Source organism: Oxyura jamaicensis, chromosome 13, assembly GCF_011077185.1.
Source record: "Oxyura jamaicensis isolate SHBP4307 breed ruddy duck chromosome 13, BPBGC_Ojam_1.0, whole genome shotgun sequence".
Taxonomy (NCBI): Eukaryota; Metazoa; Chordata; class Aves; order Anseriformes; family Anatidae; genus Oxyura; species Oxyura jamaicensis.
Window position 1 is genome coordinate 2,897,881 of NC_048905.1, and position 19,793 is coordinate 2,917,673.

The 19,793-nt window shown below is 39.6% G+C and overlaps 1 long non-coding RNA gene across 1 annotated transcript in view; it reads right to left on the reverse strand.

Moving 5' to 3' along the window:
* The window catches only part of LOC118173997, a 22,488-nt gene extending 2,917 nt beyond the window's left edge, over positions 1 to 19,571 (reverse strand). The window contains exons 1-2 of the long non-coding RNA XR_004754487.1: positions 19,476 to 19,571; positions 4,937 to 5,138 (exon numbers count right to left, since the gene is read on the reverse strand). This is a non-coding gene — a long non-coding RNA (uncharacterized LOC118173997). The remainder of the gene's footprint in view (positions 1 to 4,936; positions 5,139 to 19,475) is intronic.
* Positions 19,572 to 19,793: the final 222 nt, after the last annotated feature.

Here is a 19,793-nt window from a genome sequence, read left to right on the forward strand (position 1 = left end):
AACCAAAACAAAACAAAACAAAACAAAACAAAAGAAAAGAAAAGAAAAGGGGAAGAAAAAAGAAGAAAAAAAAAAAAAAAAGATTACTCTTCTTCATAAAATGTGGGAGTGTGGCCATGCGGGTCAACAAGCCCCATAGTTGGTGATAACATCAGGCGCTTAATGATGAGGCCATCAGGAATGTAAAGAGTTTAGAGGGAACAAAGAAGGGTGGTTCAGGAGATTCCTTGCCCTCTCTGGTTGCTTTTTTTCTCCAGTCATTAAAGCATGGAAGTTGCTGGGTGTTTGCTGTTGCTGGGTAAAGTTGTTAACCAATGAATAGTTCCTGGAAAAGGACTGCTGTGGGGCAAACAGCATAAGAAAGGAGCCTGTCCTCAAGATGGGGAGGCAACAAGGAGAGTGAAGTTATGCCCTTGATAATATGAGAGATGAAGTTAACAATAACACTTGTCTATGCATAGGGCCAATCAGGCCATTGCCAAAGGAAATCAAAATGTATTTTTTTTTTTTTTTTTTTAATATGGGATAATAACTATGCAATTTTTAAATAGTAACAAAGTTGTATGTTTTTTTCTTTTCCACAATTCTGTATTTCTCAGTACTTTATGTCAAAATTAACATCTCTCATTTTCCAAAGTAATTACTTCCTGAAAATGCTTAGTTTTAAAAGTTGAATACAAACTTCTGACTATAATTCTCTGAATTCTTATATTTTCAACTACTATAATCTATTTTGCTTCTGGAACAATACAGATTAAACCACTGTTTTGGATTTGTTGTACTTGAATAACTCTGAAAATTTCAACACTTTAACAGAATCGTAGAATGGTTTGGGTCGGAAGGGACCTCTAAAGATCATCTAGTCCAACCCCCTTCATTAAAAACCTCTTCTAAAAAGGGCATGAAAAATGTAATGAAGACAGAAAAAGATTCAGGGTCTTTTTGTTTGTGGAACATATATAGATTGTGATTTTCAATTACTGTTTAGAGTTCAACTTCTATTAGATCAATTAGTAGAACTGGAAGAAATAGACAATTTCTTCAAATATACAAATTCTATCTTAAAACAGGTGATGAAAGTTCAAAGCTAACCACACATGAGAGAACAAATGCCCTAAGCTTAATATTTATCATTTATATCATCTGAGGAAAAAAAGAAAAAAAAAAAAAAAAGAAAAAAAAAAAGTAGTTGAAAGGTACTGCGGAGCAGAGGGGATCTTAGTATGAAGAACAGATGATGAGGTGTTCTGCTTAGGAAGCATAATACTTGATACCAGCCTATGAGGACCAAATGGGTTAATTGAGTGGGATGATAAGGAATATGGTCTTCCTACAAGGAACTGAGGAAGGGCAATAGACCAGGTTCTTACACATGGAGGATAGATACTAAATACAGGCCTGTAGAGCTTGCAATAGGCTGTAGGGAACATCTGTTTGTTGATAGTCTGATAAGCCAAATGAGATTTGACTCCTTAAGTTTGGAAAAACAAAAAATAAAATAAAAAAAAACAAAACAAACTTGAAATAACATACAGAACTAAAAGGATCCACACAGAAAATAATTTTCAGCAAGAGGAGTGCATATCTCATAGCCAGCAAAAGCAGTACAACAGCTACTACCTCCAAAGAGGCCAGTTTTGCTACTGTTGTAATACAGTCTGAAAAGGCATTTACTTAGACTGAAGCCAAGGTAATTGCCTGTCTAGGTAGAAGCACAGGATGCTACCCAATATGTTGCATTAACAACATGAAAAATATTAATACCATGTTACAACCTTTCATTTGTGATCTTTGGTGCCACTTCTGATGAGTGAAGGTCTAAGGCACAAAAACTTTCCACCAACTCTGCTTTGATCAAGAGATGTTTCTACTGTCTGTATGTATCAGACATTTGCTATAATTGGCCCTACCAATTTTGTTCACACTTCAACTGTGCAGAATATGTAGCACACCGGTAACAGGCTGTCTTGTGTTGATAACAAGCTTTTTAATAAATCACTCATCCTTCCTATAATAATAAGACTTTCTGCTGTGTTTCCTTTTCAAAAGTAAAGAGAAAAATAATTCTGCCACCTGCATTGTGATATTCTTGCCTGTTTCATTTTCCTTCTTTTGTGGCATGACATGGTGCAACATAACCATAAGATAGAAAAACTGCCGTTTTTCTTTTCTCGTTTTCTATGTGGCACACTTCTGTTGTTCCAGAAGTCACAGAACCAAAGAAAGATTCAACACGAAGACAGAGAAATAGGGACAGTGACCAGAGTGACGTAAAGGAGAAAACAAAACAGTGCTAGGAAAAAAAAAAAAAAAAAAAAAAAAAAAAAAGAGTAACAATCTGTTTAAATTCTCAAACTTACTTTATCATGCATATCATGCATCTTTTTTTTTTTTTTTATAATGTTGAAAATGTTTTAAGTGCCTCCCATTCATTACCTTAGCTTTAAATTTTAGTTTTTATAACACTAAAAAGGTGTCTAGCAGTTATAAATGATGTAAAGGATGTAATAATATCATCGTCATTTGTTCAGAGAATGAATGCAGAAGTGCACATTCACTATGTGAACATATTGTCATGTTAATATTTCTAAATTCCTACACAGATGAAACATCATTTAATTAAAAACTGATCATTTTATATTGAAACACAATAAAGGACAGACTTTGAAAATTTGAGTTTTTCATTCAATTCAGGAACCTTGGATACAACCCTGAGACACTGGAGTAACAAACCTGTTTAAAATACCAATAAGATATATAATAACACTTTTTAAAATATGGTTAGATAGATACCTCTTCTCTAACCATTTCATTTCCACAGAGGGACATTAAATAGGGCTAAAAGGCATCTGAAGACCACTTTCCCAAAGAGATTATCATCTATATCTGAAATTTTACATAGACCATCACAGAACTGAAACTTGATAATCAATTTTCTGAGTTGTCCTTCAATTTGAAATTCTATCTTAATTATTATGCCCTCGGCCAGGAAGAAACCAAACTTATTCTACTCACACGTTGAGCCTGAGTTACATCTGTAATTCCACAGTGTGTCTCTACATTCCCCGCTATGTATTTTAACTAATATTGATTTTTTTTTTATTTTTATTTTTTTTAAATGTAAAGCAGTTGCATCACATAAGCATCAGAGAATCCAGATCAAGATTTCAGTGGTTCAGGTTGGCATTATCTTGAGGCTGAGCGCTATATTTTCAAAGACAGATAGGTAGGCAGTGGGATTTTGAACATCTTAGAGGCATGTAAATTCAGTAATAGAGGCTCTAAAAAATCTCTCTAGGTGTTATTTATCTGCTTAAAGAGCACTGAAAGTCAAGCTTTAGAACATATAGGCCCAGGGTATATTCTTTATATTTTCCTTTCTGATGATTTCTTCCATCTCTTAGTAGGTCTAGAAGTACTCAAAGAGCTTAGATTTTTATGTGGAAAAAGCAGGAAGCTGCTTTTGCTGAATAATGTTTGAATAAAGTTTGAATAATGATGCATCCATGATACCATTTAAGATGGAATGCAGATCTATTAGTGAAAGGTTTGATTCTTTTCATATTTAAGAATGAACTCTAAGCATCTGAAGTGCAAGTTAATGGCTAAAGGAGCACTGGTTAACCTGTTAAATGTTAATACAACAATAGTGGTCTTACCACCTGAATAAATTTTTTCTTCAATTATGCCATAATGAACATAAGTTTTCAGGAGCTGTATGGTTTTAGAAACATATTAAAAAAGATGTAAAAAGAAATGAAAAGATTTAAGAAGTGGCAATTTAGGGCACATGGGACCTCTTCTTGGTCTTTAGTTCCTATTTAGGTTATACCTGTATGAAAAGTAAGAAAGTTTTAGAAACTAAACTGTATCCTTCTTGGAAACAAGGAAAATCCAGCAAATTCTTGAAGAAATTTTCATTTAAATAGCTGAAACATCAAAACTTTGTTTACCAACCTTTATAGTTTCCAAGTTTTTCAAATTTAGTTTTTATATTTCTTGCTCCAAGATCTATTTCAGTATTAATGTCAAAGAGGATGCTGACACTGCTGTCATCTACTGGACTCCTAGTAATCTCCAAGGAATAGGCACTTGTAGCCAGAGAGGGACTTAAAAATAATAATTTAAGGTTTTAAAAATATCTGTGGTTCAAGCGCATAACTACTAAAATATTAAATATGAGGCTGAACACACAGTAGTTGATCTGTTGAATGTTAGTGCTGACTGGGAATACAGTCAAATTTATTCTGATCTAAACCAAACTGAATATTAAAAAATCTTAAATATGTAACCTGTAATTCAGTCTGACTGGCATCAAATCATACTAGACTGTCGCTCTTAAAGAGATATGCTACCCTCAACAGTAATGTCATTCGTGGATGATAGAAATGAGACTGTAATATTTAGTTAGGTTGCAACAACAAAGCACATTTGGGAAACATTTACTGGAGCCCAAAGAAGATGGATAAAAATCAATATTGCCTGTTGACTATATAGCTATTTCATTCTCCAGTTGCCAACAAGCCATAAATTGGTGCTAGAATTAGAATTCTGACATATCATTAATCAGAGGAATAAATATGAAACAGCTTGATGAACCTTGGTATAAGAAACACAATTTCAAATGAAAAGCCATCCCATATGTGTCATTTCTTGCTACAGCTTTATATAATTCAGCAAATTGTGTCATAAATTTTGTCAAAGGGGACACTGGAGCTGTCAACTTAATTTTTTTTTTTAAAGGAAAAGCTCAAAATATTATATTAGTTCCACGTCACAGATAGTAATCCAGCTTTCCCTACTCTTACATGGATGTAAATATTGTTTTTGGTAATGATTGTATAATCCTGTGAGGGCAGGTGTGCACCTAATTTGACATTTTAAAGTTCTGGTATTTTACGTCTCTGTTTTTATCCAGCTGTCTGATCAGTCTTACTTTCTCCTTTCAATCCACATGGTCGTTCTTTTGTTCAGCCAGCTACAGTCAGCATATTAATGCAGTGATATCGGTAATGAATTTGGTTCAGAGAAGACAAACAAGAATTTTCCCGTCAACCTCCCCAGAGGCAAGATTGGACTTGTTTGTTGATGGTAGTCACATCTCAACACAGAGGTCTTTGGATTTTGTGTCAATGCTTCTGCTTAAAAAGGAAAAGGAAAGAAATTGTCCCTTGGCCAGTACAATTAATGAACTTTTTTCCCTCTTCCTCTTTCTCAGAGGGGTGGCAAAGATTGTGTTCTTATTCACCCTTTTTCCCATCTCTTACAATTTACCCTTCTTTGTTGTCAGCATAATTTAACTACATAGTCTGAATGAAAAATGCTTAACCCACCAAGTAATATGATGCTTCAGAACTTCCTGCACAAGGGGTTATTACATTTCAAGAACAGGGGGACGTTTATGAAATGTTATTTCATTTTAGCCTTGATCTATAGCAAGATCAATGGACATAACAATAGAAGTTGTCGTTCAAAATGGCAAAGGAAGGCTTATTTCATTTCCTCCAGTGCTGGAGAAACAGCTTTCCTCCTTCCTCTGTTCCTTTCCCAGGACCCAAAGATTTCTGTTGACTACAGACCTGGAGTGACTCTGTGTTTCTTCCATGTTTTGAAGGGAAAAGAGGAGAGCACCAGCTATGGAGAATGCAATCCAAATTGTCCTCCTGTTGCGTTAAGGAACCTGCTCAGGCAGCACAGCTGACCTCTTGCAAGTGTAGGAAGGGGCAGGGTGGAGGGGGAGGTTCAGCAGACTGGAGTGCTGGTCAAGGACAGAAGATTGTAGAGCACAAGAGTACCACCACAGGTACTGCTGTAATATGGTATCTTCATCCTCAACATTTTCATATTGCTTGTCTTCTATGCATGCATCATGTTATGCACATGTAGAATTGCAATGTTGCCTTTGTAACAGTTCAATCACCCAGCATTATCTGTTCCCTGCTTGAAACACATCTTTTGCATGTCCCTGACCTACAGGACGGTGAGAAGCAGCGAGTGCTGTGGCTGGCTTCAAGTTACATCCACGTAGATTGTCCAGGCAGCAGAACTGTGTTATGCTCAGGCAAGTAGCCTTTCCCTTAGTGGATTTCTGCTTTTCTTGAGGGAAGGAAAGAACGTACTGTTAGCTTGCTTTATTTTAAAGATAAATAAACAAATCATGACACTAAGGTAAATAAGCCTACAAAAATAAAGATTAAGCGGATGGAGGAAATAAGTTTGCAGTCATGTATAAAGATTTTTGTCTGGGACAGGATAAATTTTCATTGTTGAAAGAAAAAGTTACTGGTTACTCTGAGCTATTATGCCTTTAAATTAATTATTATTATTATTTTTTTTTATGTTAGCGGTAGTTGTGAAGAACAAGTAACGAGAAAGTCAAGATCTAGTCTCATCTGTGGAGATCTTCATTGCTTAGTGTAGAGATATTGCCCAGTGCCAGGTGGCTATACTGATACCCGTATGTTATCACCAGGCATGCTAAATTCCATAATGCTAGTGCTATGACATACTCTTTTCTTTCCTTACTAATTGCTGCTTTAGGGCTGGTAACAGAGAAAGTGAATGTTGCGGTCTTTTTTGGATGTGTGTCTTCTGCCAGGCTTATCAGGAGCTTTGAGTCTGCACCCCTTGCAGTGCTCTCACTGTGCTTCTTGTCTAGGATTTTTTTAGGCTCTGTTTGTGTGTAAGTGTTAACTAAATACCGTAGGGCAGTATTTAGATCTTTGTATGTTTTCAAAATAATCCTATAATCCTTTTACTTTCTAAATTGTTACATAATTTGGCATAACTAAAATCACTATATGTATTTATGTCTTGCTTTACAGATGCCCTGAGCACTTAAAGATCACACTGATTTATCAGAAAATCAAAACTTTATATGAATTAAAAGTTGTTATAAATGTAAAACAAGTACTTGTAAAGGCCTGTATTCCTGGACAACCAATGTACCAAAAATCCCCTTATCTTTGTTTACCCAAGAAAGGTGTCTGTTGTTATTAGCCTCAGAGCAACAGGAGCACCAGAATGGGGCAACCTGTAGTGCAGATAAATGCATGTATTTTAGGCTGCTTGAATGCTCACTTTACGTCTGAGTATCTCTGAGGTGTTATAAACATATGTGCATGGTCCAGAACACAATGCCTAAAAGTTATAAAATAGTATGTATTTCTAGTTCAGTGGTGTTTTTTTGTTTGTTTTTAATTATTAGGGATATATTCCCATAATTTTAAGCATCAGAATTAACCTTCTGCCTGGTCTTTTGAAGGCAATTTTCTTCTGTCTTGTATTTTACAAGCTAGGTATGAGCTCACAGACACTTCTAGGGGTAAAAGAAGTGTGAGAGCCAGTGAATGCTGTGAATTTTCTCAGAGTATCAGTTTCAGAAACACTTGCACTAATCAGTGTTCAACAGATCTAGTGTGAAAATGACCAAAGTCTCTCAATTTCATATTTTAACACAGGAAGGAGGAAAAAACACACACACACACACCAAAAAAAAAAACAAAAAACAACAACAACAAAAAAAACACTTTTGAAGGTCTAGTCTTTTGATTAATATGTGAAAAGAAATTCTTGCTAATGACAAAAAAAGTTAATGACAGTCTGAAAAGTAAAATGTATTGATCTTTCATAAAGCAAGGCTGCCTAAAGAAACCAAATATTTCACCACAGCCTTTTTCCTTCTTACAAATTTTAACCATTTTTTATATTAAGCCCTAAATACACAACCCGAGAAAACTAATCAAACGACTCAAAAGCGTGTGACCAAATTTACCTGATCTCTCCAAAAATCTCAAGATGCTGCATCTTAAACAGATATGCTTATAGTACTGTCTATTCTGCAAACTGCAAAATAAATAAGGTAGCTTGAGTGCAAAACCTTGTCTCGCTGGATTACCAGCGACTTCAGTTTGGGTTAATTTACTCTACTGAGAAACAAGCTGAATTCATCTTTGTGGATTTTTCATGCATTCAGCATTAACATGGTTCAGCTGCTTCTAGTGTCTGAAATAGTTCATTCAAAGCTATCTTTATGTTGGTTATCTAAGAATTTCCACAAACAGAAATGTGAGAGTTTGAAAGTTTGTCTTTCTTCAGTAAACTTTTTTACTAAGCCACTCTGTTTACAAAATAGGTTTTGTTTGTTTTTATCAGCTTCCAAATAAAGTCCATAGCATGTCTGACCACTGCTCTGGGCATCATTGCTGTGAGAATTGCTGGGATTTACCAGAGGAGGACTTATACCTTTGTGAACATTTTTTCACCATTTAAGGTCTGAAAGGGAGTAGATATCAATATTTTCTTTTTTTCTGGGAGGGATAGGAAAGTAACATTTCAGAATAATAACTGATCCTTGTTGAAATAAACATGGATAAATCCATACTGAATGAATCTCCAGTAAGGCATATATGTGGAATGTGTTATCTAAACTCAAACACATCACAGAATCACAGAATTGTAGGGGTTGGAAGAGACCTCAAAAGATCATCGGGTCCAACTCCCCTGCCAAAGCAGGTTCCTTAGAGCAGGCTTCCCAGGTAGGCGTCCAGATGGGCCTTGAATGTCTCCAGAGAAGGAGACTCCACAACCTCCCTGGGCAGCCTTTTCCAGTGCTCTGTCACCCTCACCATGAAGAAGTTCTTTCGCATGTTGGTGCAGAACTTCCTGTGCTCCATCTTGTGGCCATTGCCCCTTGTCCTGTCCCCACAAACCACTGAGAAGAAGTTGGCCTAATCCCTCTGTCTCCCACACCTCAGGTATTTATACAGGTTGATAAGATCCCCTCTCAGTCTTCTTTTCTCCAGGCTGAACAGACCCAGGTTTCTCAGGCTTTCCTCATAGGGAAGATGTTCCAGGCCCCGTATCATCTTTGTGGCCCTCTGCTGCACTCTTTCCAGGAGATCCCTGTCTTTTTTGTACCAGGGAGCCCAGAACTGGACACAGTACTCCAGGTGAGGCCTGACCAGGGCAGAGTAGAGGGGGGAGGATCACCTCCCTTGACCTGCTGGCCACGCTCCTTTTAATGCACGCCAGGATTCCATTGGCCCTCTTGGCCACCAGGGCACACTGCTGGCTCATGGTCAACCAGTTGTCCACCAGGACCCCAGGTCCTTCTCCGCAGAGCTCCTCTGCAGCAGGTCGTCCCCCAGCCTGTACTGATACATGTGGTTGTTCCTTCCCAGGTGCAGGACTCTACATTTCACAGAATCACAGAATTTCTAGGTTGGAAGAGACCTCAAGATCATCGAGTCCAACCTCTAACCTAACACTAACAGTCCCCACTAAACCATATCCCTAAGCTCTACATCTAAACGTCTTTTGAAGACTTCCAGGGATGGTGACTCCACCACCTCCCTGGGCAGCCTGTTCCAATGCCTCACAACCCTTTCAGTAAAGAAGCTCTTCCTAACATCTAACCTAAAACTCCCCTGGCGCAACTTTAGCCCATTCCCCCTCGTCCTGTCACCAGGCACGTGGGAGAACAGGCCAACCCCCACCTCTCTACAGCCTCCTTTAAGGTATCTGTAGAGAGCGATAAGGTCGCCCCTGAGCCTCCTCTTCTCCAGGCTGAATAAGCCCAGCTCCTTCAGCCGCTCCTCGTAGGACTTGTTCTCCAGGCCCCTCACCAGCTTCGTCGCCCTTCTTTGGACCCGCTCAAGCACCTCGATGTCCTTCTTGTAGCGAGGGGCCCTAAGCTGAACACAGTACTCGAGGTGCGGCCTCACCAGAGCCGAGTACAGGGGGACGATCACCTCCCTAGCCCTGCTGGTCAGACTATTTCTGATACAAGCCAGGATGCCGTTGGCCTTCTTGGCCACCTGAGCACACTGCTGGCTCATATTCAGCCGACTGTCCACTATCACTCCCAGGTCCTTCTCTGCCTGGCAGCTCTCCAACCACTCATCTCCCAGCCTGTAGCTCTGCTTGGGATTATTACGCCCCAGGTGCAGGACCCGGCACTTGGCCTTGTTAAACTTCATGCAGTTGACCCCAGCCCATCGGTGCAGCCTATCCAGATCCTCCTGCAGAGCCTTCCTACCCTCGAGCAGATCGACACTCGCACCTAACTTGGTGTCATCTGCAAACTTACTGAGGGTGCACTCAATGCCCTCGTCCAGATCATTGATGAAGATGTTAAAGAGGACCGGCCCCAGCACCGAGCCCTGGGGGACGCCACTAGTGACTGGCCTCCAACTGGATTTGACTCCATTTACCACAACTCTCTGGGCCTGGCTATCCAGCCAGTTTCTAACCCAACGAAGCGTGCGCCAGTCCAAGCCAAGAGCAGCCAGTTTCTTGAGGAGAATGCTGTGGGAGACGGTGTCAAAAGCCTTGCTGAAGTCAAGGTAGACCATATCCACAGCCTTTCCCTCGTCCACCCAGCGCGACACTTTGTCATAGAAGGAGATCAGGTTCGTCAAGCAGGACCTGCCTTCCATAAACCCATGCTGACTGGGCCTGATCGCCTGCTTGCCCTTCAAGTGCCGCATGATGACTCCCAAGAGGATCTGCTCCATGAGCGTCCCTGGTACTGAGGTCAAACTGACAGGCCTGTAGTTCCCCGGGTCAGCCCTCCGGCCCTTCTTCTAGATGGGCGTCACATTCGCTAGCCGCCAGTCAGCTGGGACCTCCCCCGATAGCCAGGACTGCTGATAAATGATGGATAGTGGCTTGGCCAGCTCCTCTGCCAGTTCTCTCAGTACCCTTGGGTGGATCCCATCCGGCCCCATCGACTTGTGCACATCCAAGTGCCGTAGCAGGTCACCAACCAGTTCTTCGTGGATGGTGAGGGCCACATCCTGCTCCCCATCCCCTTCCACCAGCTCAGGGTACTGGGAATCCAGAGAACAACCGGTATTGCCACTAAAGACTGAGGCAAAGAAGGCATTGAGCACCTCCGCCTTTTCCTCATCTCTTGTAACTAAGTTTCCCCCTGCATCCAGTAAAGGATGGAGATTCTCCTTTGTCCTCCTTTTTGTGTTGATGTATTTATAAAAGCGTTTTTTGTTATCTTTAATGGCAGTAGCCAGATTGAGCTCCAGATGAGCTTTGGCCTTCCTAATTTTGTCCCTGCACAGCCTCGCTACATCCTTATAGTCCTCCCTAGTGGCCTGCCCACTTTTCCAAAGATTATAAACCCTCTTTTTTCTCCTAAGCTCAAGCCACAGTTCTCTGTTCAGCCAGGCTGGTCTTCTTCCCCGCTGGCTCATCTTTGGGCACATGGGAACAGACCGCTCCTGCGCCATTAGGATTTGCCTCTTGAAGAGCGCCCAGCCTTCCTGGACCCCTCTGCCCTTCAGAACCGCCTCCCAAGGGACTCTACCAACCAGTGTCCTGAGCAGCCCAAAGTCAGCTCTCCGAAAGTCCAGTACAGTGGTTTTACTGGTTCCCTTCCTGGCCTCGCCAAGAATAGTGAACTCCACCATTTCGTGGTCACTCTGCCCAAGACAGCTCCCGACAATCACATCCTCCACCAGTCCTTCTCTGTTTGTGAAGAGAAGGTCTAGCGGGGCACCACCCCTGGTAGGTTTGCTCTTATTAAACCTCATTTGGTTTCTTCCTGCCCATCTCTCCAGCTGGTCCAGGTCTTGCTGAATGGCAGCACAGCCTTCTGGCATGTCAGCCACTCCTCCCAGCTCTGTGTCATCGGCATACTTGCTGAGGGCAGACAGTATTCCCTCATCAAGGTTGTCGATGAAGATGTTGAACAAGACCGGACCCAGCACTGACCCCTGGGGAACACCGCTAGTCACAGATCTCCAGCCAGACTCTGAGCCGCCAATCACCACACTCTGAGCTCGGCCACTCAGCCAGTTCTCAACCCACCTTACTATCTACTCCTCTATCCCACACTTTCTCAGCTTTGCTAGCAGGATGTCATGAGAGACAGTATAAAAAGCCTTGCTAAAGTCAAGGTAGATGACGTCCATCCAATGCTCTCTTCCCATCTACCCAGCTGGTGATGCCATCACAGAAGGCATCAAGGTTGGTTGAGCGCGACTTCCCTTTGGTGAATCCATGCTGACCACTCCTCATAACATTCTTCTTGCTTGGAGATAGCATCCAGAACAAGCTGCTCCAACACCTTTCCAGGGACAGAGGTGAGACTGACTGGCCTGTAGTTTCCCGGATCCTCCTTCTTGCCCTTCTTGAAGACCGGATTTTGTCTGTCCTCCAGTCTTCAGGCACCTCTACTGTTCTCCAGGACCTTTCAAAGATGATAGAGAGCGGTTCGGCGATCACCTCTGCCAACTCCCTTAGCACACGTGGATGCATCCCATAAGGACCCATGGATTTGTGTGTGTTGAAACCACTCGGATGCACCTGAACAACTCTCACATCCACCAGAGGGGAGCCCTCCATTTCCCAGACCCTTTCTCCTCCCTCCAGGGTTGAGGAGTCCCATGAGGGACTCCTTGAAGCAAAGACTGAAGCAAAGAAAGCATTCAGTATCTCTGCCTTCCCGGTGTCTTCCGTGATCAGGACACCCCCCTTGTTCAGCAAGGGACCTACATTATCCCTAGTCTTCCTTTTGCTGTTTACATACTAAAAAAAAAAAAAAAAAAAAAAAAAAAACCTTCTTATTATCCTTTATCTCTTTAGCAAGCCTCATCTCTAGGTGGGCTTTAGCCTTCCTCATCGCATCCCTGCAGGCCCTGACAACACATCTATACTCCTCCCAAGAGGTCAGGCCCTTTTTCCACATTTCATAGACCTTCCTCTTCCTTTTGATTCTATCGATGAGCTCCTTGCTCATCCACGCAGGTTTCCTGCCCCCCTTCCCTGATTTCCTATTCTTTGGGATGCACCGATCCTGAGCATGGAAGAAGCACTGCTTAAATGTAGCCCAGCTCTCATAAGCACCCTTGACTTCTAGCAACCTAGCCCATGAGATACTCCCAGGCAGGTCCCGGAGGAGGTCAAAGTTGACTTTCTGAAAGTCCAGGATAGCAATCCTGCTTTTAGCCTTATTTCCTCTGCCTAGTTCCATCTTAAACTCCACCATCTCAAGGTCGCTGCATCCCAAGCTGCCCCCAGCCTTCACATCCCTAACAAGCCCATCCCTGTTGGTAAGGACAGGGTTGAGAAGCACCCCCTGCCTCGTCAGCTCCTCCACCACCTGTGTCAGAAAATCGTCTTCAACGCACTGTAGGAACTGTTTGGCTGCGGGTGCCTGGTCAAGTTTTTTACCCAGCAGATGTCTGGGTAATTGAAGGTCCATGAGGACCAGTGCCCAGGATCATGAGGCTACTACCAGCTGCTTGTAGAAGGCCTCATATGACCTCCTCCTCCTGATCTGGTGACCTGTAGAAGACCCCCACCACTGTCTCCCATACCAGCCCACCCCTTAATTCTCACCCACAAGCTCTCCACTTATCCTTCACCCTCCCCCAGGTGGAGCTGGGTACACTCTAATTGCTCCCTCACATAAAGGGCAACCCCACCCCCTTGCTTCCCCAGCCTGTCTTTCCTGAAGAGGACATAGCCTTCCATGATAGCATTCCAGTTATGCGAGGTGTCCCACCACGTCTCAGTAATCGCAAAGAGATGGTGGCCCTGTGACCAAACACAGATCTTGAGCTCATCCTGTTTATTTCCCATGCTGTGCACGTTGGTATACAGGCGCAGTGCATGTGTCTATAATAAAAACCTTATTGGACTGATTTGGGAATTTGTTCTAATTGATTGTTAAATGGCAACTTAGTTTTGATTGTTGTGTTGACTACAGTATGAAGAATCCTTACCCATTCTGTGTGAGCTTTTGTCCATTTCAGAGGGAAAGAAATATAAACCTCATTTAATTTCAATAAGAAGGGAAACAGTGATAAACATACTATTGCTCAAGCCATGAAATAGAGGTGAAAGGAATTTAGAGACAATTAGAATCATAGAGTAATGTAGGTTGGCCTTGCGGTCCAGCCCTCACTGAAAGGAGGCCTCACTGAGCTAGGTCAGGTTGCACAGGGCCTTCCATGAGAGCTGCTGCCAGAGGGGAGGTGGTTTAGATCTTTCATTGTTGCATATGAGCTAAGAGATATTGAGAATGCATGCTATTTTTTTGTTGTTGTTTTAAATCACAAAACAATATTTTGTTTCAGCAATATTACTTTATGTGAATATTGAAACAATATTGTTTCAACAATATTACTTTATGTGGCTACTTGCAATCAAGAACACAAACTGTTTGCTGAAATAAAAACAAATTCTAAAGAAACTCAATGCAAGCAACCTTCATCAGACTTTGCATTTGCTGTTTTTTCCCTTTTATATTGGCCTCTCCAATGAGTTTTGCTTTTAAGATTTTTTACGATTTTGGAGGATTAATCCAGCATATCTCTCTAGCTTTGCCCTCTGTGATCTCACAGGATAAACTTAGAATTAATTCCTCATACCCTTTCTGATGGAGGAGATAAGCCTTTAGATAAAATGTTATTTCAGTTGCTGTCTTATCCGGATGTTTGAGCTGCCAGTTAAATTGTAAATTAAAGGCTCAAAACTCTGGATTATGGACTCCAGCTTCATTATTAATGAAATATATGCCCTTTTCACAGTTTGTCATTTTTCTGTCTTCCAAAAAACTCCCAGAAATATTGTGAATCTTTTCCACTCCTCTGTTTAAACAAAACAAAGACACAGTGATACAATCTCCCTTTTAGAAGACTAAGTTTCTACCATAAATAATTGATTCGTGCCTATTCTTTCCACTTGAATGGCCAGCCTATGGAAATGTGAAGTTACTTCTGTAAGGTACTTCTTGCTTTGGAATAAAGAAGATACTGAATTAGACTTCCGTCATTATACTTGTCTGCAAAGTTTGCGTCCCAAACCATAATGTGACAGAAACTTCTCCGTTGTCATTAACCTTTGTATACAGCCTATCAGTTTTCCTACTTCCATGAACTCTTTTTCCCAATTACACAGTGGGGGTTTATCTCAGTTATCCCTTCATAGTTTTAAGTTAAGCCAGTTAAATGACTAAATAAAAATTGATTGTAGTATTTCAAAGTTATCTTTTTTCACTGTGCCTTCCTGTAAAGACAGCCACTCTTTATAGAATGCTACCTGTACTTGCAGCTCTGTTTTCATGTGAAATCTTTGTGAAATTACATTTTAGGTATTAAGATGGAAATCTCATGAGAAATTGTTTATTTGAAAGACTCACAAGATGTTTGTTTACATGCAACCTCTAGCTCTTTTTGTGGCTGCAGTATATATGTAAAAAGGTTGATGGAAATAAAGGAAGTATTAAGCGTTTGAAAGTCTGCCTGGTAGTATTTGTCATCTTGGTAGGTTTTTCTGTTCAGTAAAAGTATGACAGACCCACTCAGTGGGGTTACAGAGTGATCAGCCAAATAAGTGGGAATTTTAACAGTTCAGTGATATGTGTATATCTGCTCATTTTATCTCTTTCCAAATGATTAGTTCTTCAACCTCTGTTTCAGCTTCTCTTTAAAGGCAGTGATTCCCCAAGGGAGAATGCATGCTGACCTTCTCTGATGGGCCACATCTTTCTCTCTGCAGTTTGCTCAGGTTGGACTGTGATGTCAGCTTGCAGCCTTCAGCCTATGAAATTAGCACTGCTATGTGCTGTTTAGGTACTGTGGTGCATCCCACAGGTATTTGCATTTTGTATGTACTTCATATGTTAACAGACTTTGCAAGTCTGTGTTGTCACTATTTGCTTGAAGAGGGCTGCATATGGGAGCTAAGTTCATTTATAGATTGGAGCTGTACTTAGTGAAATGTTTTAGAGCACTTTGGAATGGAAACATTACAAATATGTACATTATTAATGACAGCATAAGTACTTTGTAATAGTGTATATGGCTTATTGATGAAGGTAATATGAACTGCATTATTATAAAGAGCTATGAAAAAGAATAGAAGACAGGATAAAAACAAACAAACAAAACCTTTTCTATTAGACATACCATTTTGAAAACTTTCTCTGTTTTTCATTACAAAACACAAAACCACCTTGGGCCAGAGAAAATGTAGTGAAAAAAGTTGAAGACTCTGTTCATTGTACAGGGACAAAAGTGAGGGAGGTGTTGTCTTCTTGTTTACATAAAATGGGTATGCTGAAAGTTAAAATATGTACTAGTGGTTGAAGAAATGCATTTAAAGGTGAGGTTCTGTTTATAGAAGTCGATAAAAAAAAAACAAAAGATGTGAGGACTTACATGATTTCTCTTTGTTGGACACTTGTATAGTTCTTACGTGGTCAAGAGACCTACTTTCTGTTCCTAACTACGCCAAGTTCATTGTCTCTATTAATTATCCCTCCCTGATTCATTATAAAACCAGTCAAGAATACCTTTCTAATGCTCCAAAGCATCCTATTTTTTTTTTTTTTTTTAACACTGTGTATTAGTGTTTTTTCATCTTCAATAGGCATTAATGTAAAATAACTAGTAGAGGATATTATATCCTTCTAAGTGGAATTGCAATTGGAATACATTTTTAGACACAAACTTACAGCAGCCAACACTGTACACTTGTTGAAATCACACTTGTTCATTGATTGCTGCCAGGGTAGGTGCCCTCAGACACTTCTGCAGATTGCAGCCCTCTGTTGTTTTTTTTTTTTTTTTTTCCATCTTTTCCCCAGTGTTAATAATAAGCTATCTTAAACTTTTCTGCTTGTCTACACAACTGAATTTCATGTCATTAGCAAACTCTTCAGGTTCTTTTGACCCACAAGGATGAGTGTCTCCTTCTTCCAGCATCTGTGTAAGTGATACCTGTGGTAGGCTACCGTACTTCCCAATTACCTACTCATCTTTTTGTAAGTTTTATTCTCTTTATTTCTTGATATTTAAAGCAGATGAATGGAATCAAGGAGGAAAAATATCTTTTATTGAAGCCTTACACTTCTCAAGTTAATCAGGCAATTTCATGTGACTTTTGACTATCATATCCTACAAAGCAGCAAAAAAATATCGCGGAGTTGGGATTCCTTTTTTATGGTTTAATGTTAGATGAAGTCCAAATTCTGTTCCAAAGATAATAATGAAATTATGCTTAGGATGCCTCTACTGTCTAGAATGGATCGTAAGTTATTATTTTTTGAAGTTCTTAGAATTAGAGCTGCATACTCTGATCAGAAGATGAAGGGCTAGTGAGAAGAAGGGAAATACAAACTGTTGCATATTTTTCATTGCATTCTTCCTAAGATTCTCGAGTTTTCACAAAAATAAATCCTTTCTATGTAAAAAGAACTTGAACCAATAGGAAGAATCTTTACAAGACACAGCAGTGTCCACACTGTTTTTGAATTTCTTTCTTCATTTTAAGATTTTTTGTCATGTACAGCAGACAGCAGCTTTCAACATGTTTTTTGTCATCTCAGTTTTCTGGTTTTCTTCCAATAGTTGTAATTTACACAACAAGGGGGATATCTTATTTATTTTACTCACCACCAAGATAGAAGGAAACTTTGTGATCAGAATGCATCTAACAGTGCCTTGAGTTTGTTGCCAGAGTTCTTTGTCAAAGATGCTCTTTTTCTTTTAAAGTAAAAATAGGTAGGATAACTGTAAAATATGGCAGTGTACATCCCCAGGGGATATGTGACTTACTTCACAATGAACAAAACCAATGCATTTCAGACAAATCGTGCAAATTCTTATTTCTGCCCTATTAAAATCGGTGCAGTGATTAGACAGAAAAGAATTATTTAAATAGGACTGACAAAGCTGATTAATTAATTAATCCCTTCTGCTATTTTTGTTATTGTCAAAACTTCAGCAGTCTGCTCATTAGAGATTCAAACTTTGATCACAAGAACGTGTCCATTCATCTAAAAAATGTGGACCATAAAATTGTCAGATGGGATTCTGTTCACATTGTGTCTTTGAAAAGCTCTTGTGTTTCTCCTTTGTTAACCACTAACTTGTCCAACTAGTCTATTCAGCCTACATGGATTGCATGAGTAACTGGTAGTCACTGTATTAAAGGTAACTGTCTAGTTTGTAAAGACTTTTTTTTTGAACTCTTACTCCCTCAGAATTTTAGTTTCTTAAAAGGTTTTCACTTCACTATGTTGTCGTTGAACATTTTGTTGTTCTCTGAAGATCAACTTAAGAAAGTATATGATCGATCTACCTACAATGTCAGTCATATGACTGACATACCATTGCTGGCCAAAAAAGTAGTGACTCAAACATGATTCTCTGAATTCAGAAGTTACCTAAAATAAAGAACAAGAAATTCCTTTTTGTCATGTCCATTTAAAGAATGTATCGCAGTAACACCCATGTGTGACAGAGGGTTTCTTTACTTGAGCAAAAGATCAGTTTTCATGAAGTCACTCTCATCTCTTCCTTCCCCCTCGCTAAGTCAGGTTACTTTTTTCCCATAATAACAGTGTTCCATAGAGAGCTATTACAAGTACATCACTTTATCTATAGCCAGTTTTTTGTTGTCCCTCTATAGCCAGATGCAAGTAAGCACAAGTTCTACAAGAATATAGACAAGTCATTGGGCATTTTTAATATTTAAATATAATATAAATATAAATATACATAATATAAATATATAAATATATACAACAATATATTATAATATATAAATATATAATAATAATATATATGAAGTTTAAATAGCTTGTAACTCTACATAACACATCCAGGAAACATCGTGCCATAATCCATACTGTGTAACTCTTTCACTGATTCCATTTGATGAAGAGCTGTGTTGTGACTCTCCATCCCACTATAAATGTGATTGTAGCAGTGATGCTGCATGACTGAGAAGGAGCAGTTCCCATAACTGCAGTCCCCCAGTTGTGTACTTAGTTTTCTCAAGGAGGAGAAAGACACTACATGCTCCAGTTTATTGGAAAAATGGCACGGTTTGATTAATTCTGTTGGAGAGAGTTGTAAAGAAAATACCTTTATAAAAACATGGAGTACAGAAGTTGCATAAAGGAAGGAGGATAAAACCACAAATGAATTTAATAATATGGTGGAAATTCTTTCCCATCCCCCAGTAGGCAGCCAGGACAGTGCATGAAGGCACTGAAGCTTATTTTATTCCTTGGCTACTTAGGTATAGACCTTGAAATAAGCATGCAGAAAGGAGATCTGTTGCTGTCTTGTTTAAATGTGAAGTTTAACAAAAGGCAAATATTATTTGTGTCTAGCTATGTGCACTCCAAATTCTCCTAAATTTTCTTCGAAGCTGGTTTTACAAATCTGTAAAAAGTAGCTTTGTTATTTCTCGGAAAATACTTTTCTTTCTCTGTGACAAATATTGGTGAAAGATAATCATTTTTATCTAAAAGAAAAAACCTGTACTTCAAAGGAAAATGATAAGCAATTTCTGTTTTAATTTTAGTATTAGAAAATTAAAACTTGTACTTCAAAAATAAAATGACTTTAGAATGAACTTTGGAGAAAATCAATTTAAAGACTTCTAATGACTCTAATAGGTTTTGGACCAGGCCCGAAAAAGATAAATTATGAACCTACCTTCTTCTTCTCCCTTCAGGAACTCAGAAGATCTTATCATGAGAGTGTAAATCTCAAATGAACAGCTTGCTGCTGCTTTTATTTATCACCTCCCAAAGTTCATTGTAGTTCTTGGGGGAATCAGTTTAATTACGACAGTAAATACTGTTCTAGTTTTTTTCACTCAATGATGAAAACGTATACAGCTATAATTACAGTCTGTGCATAGCATGCTTTGTCTCTGATTTACTTGTTTGCCAAAAAGCCATTTTCATGTGCTAATATTGCAGCAATAAAAGTGTCATGTGACCTACTTAAATGGCAAGCGTTTAGCACATA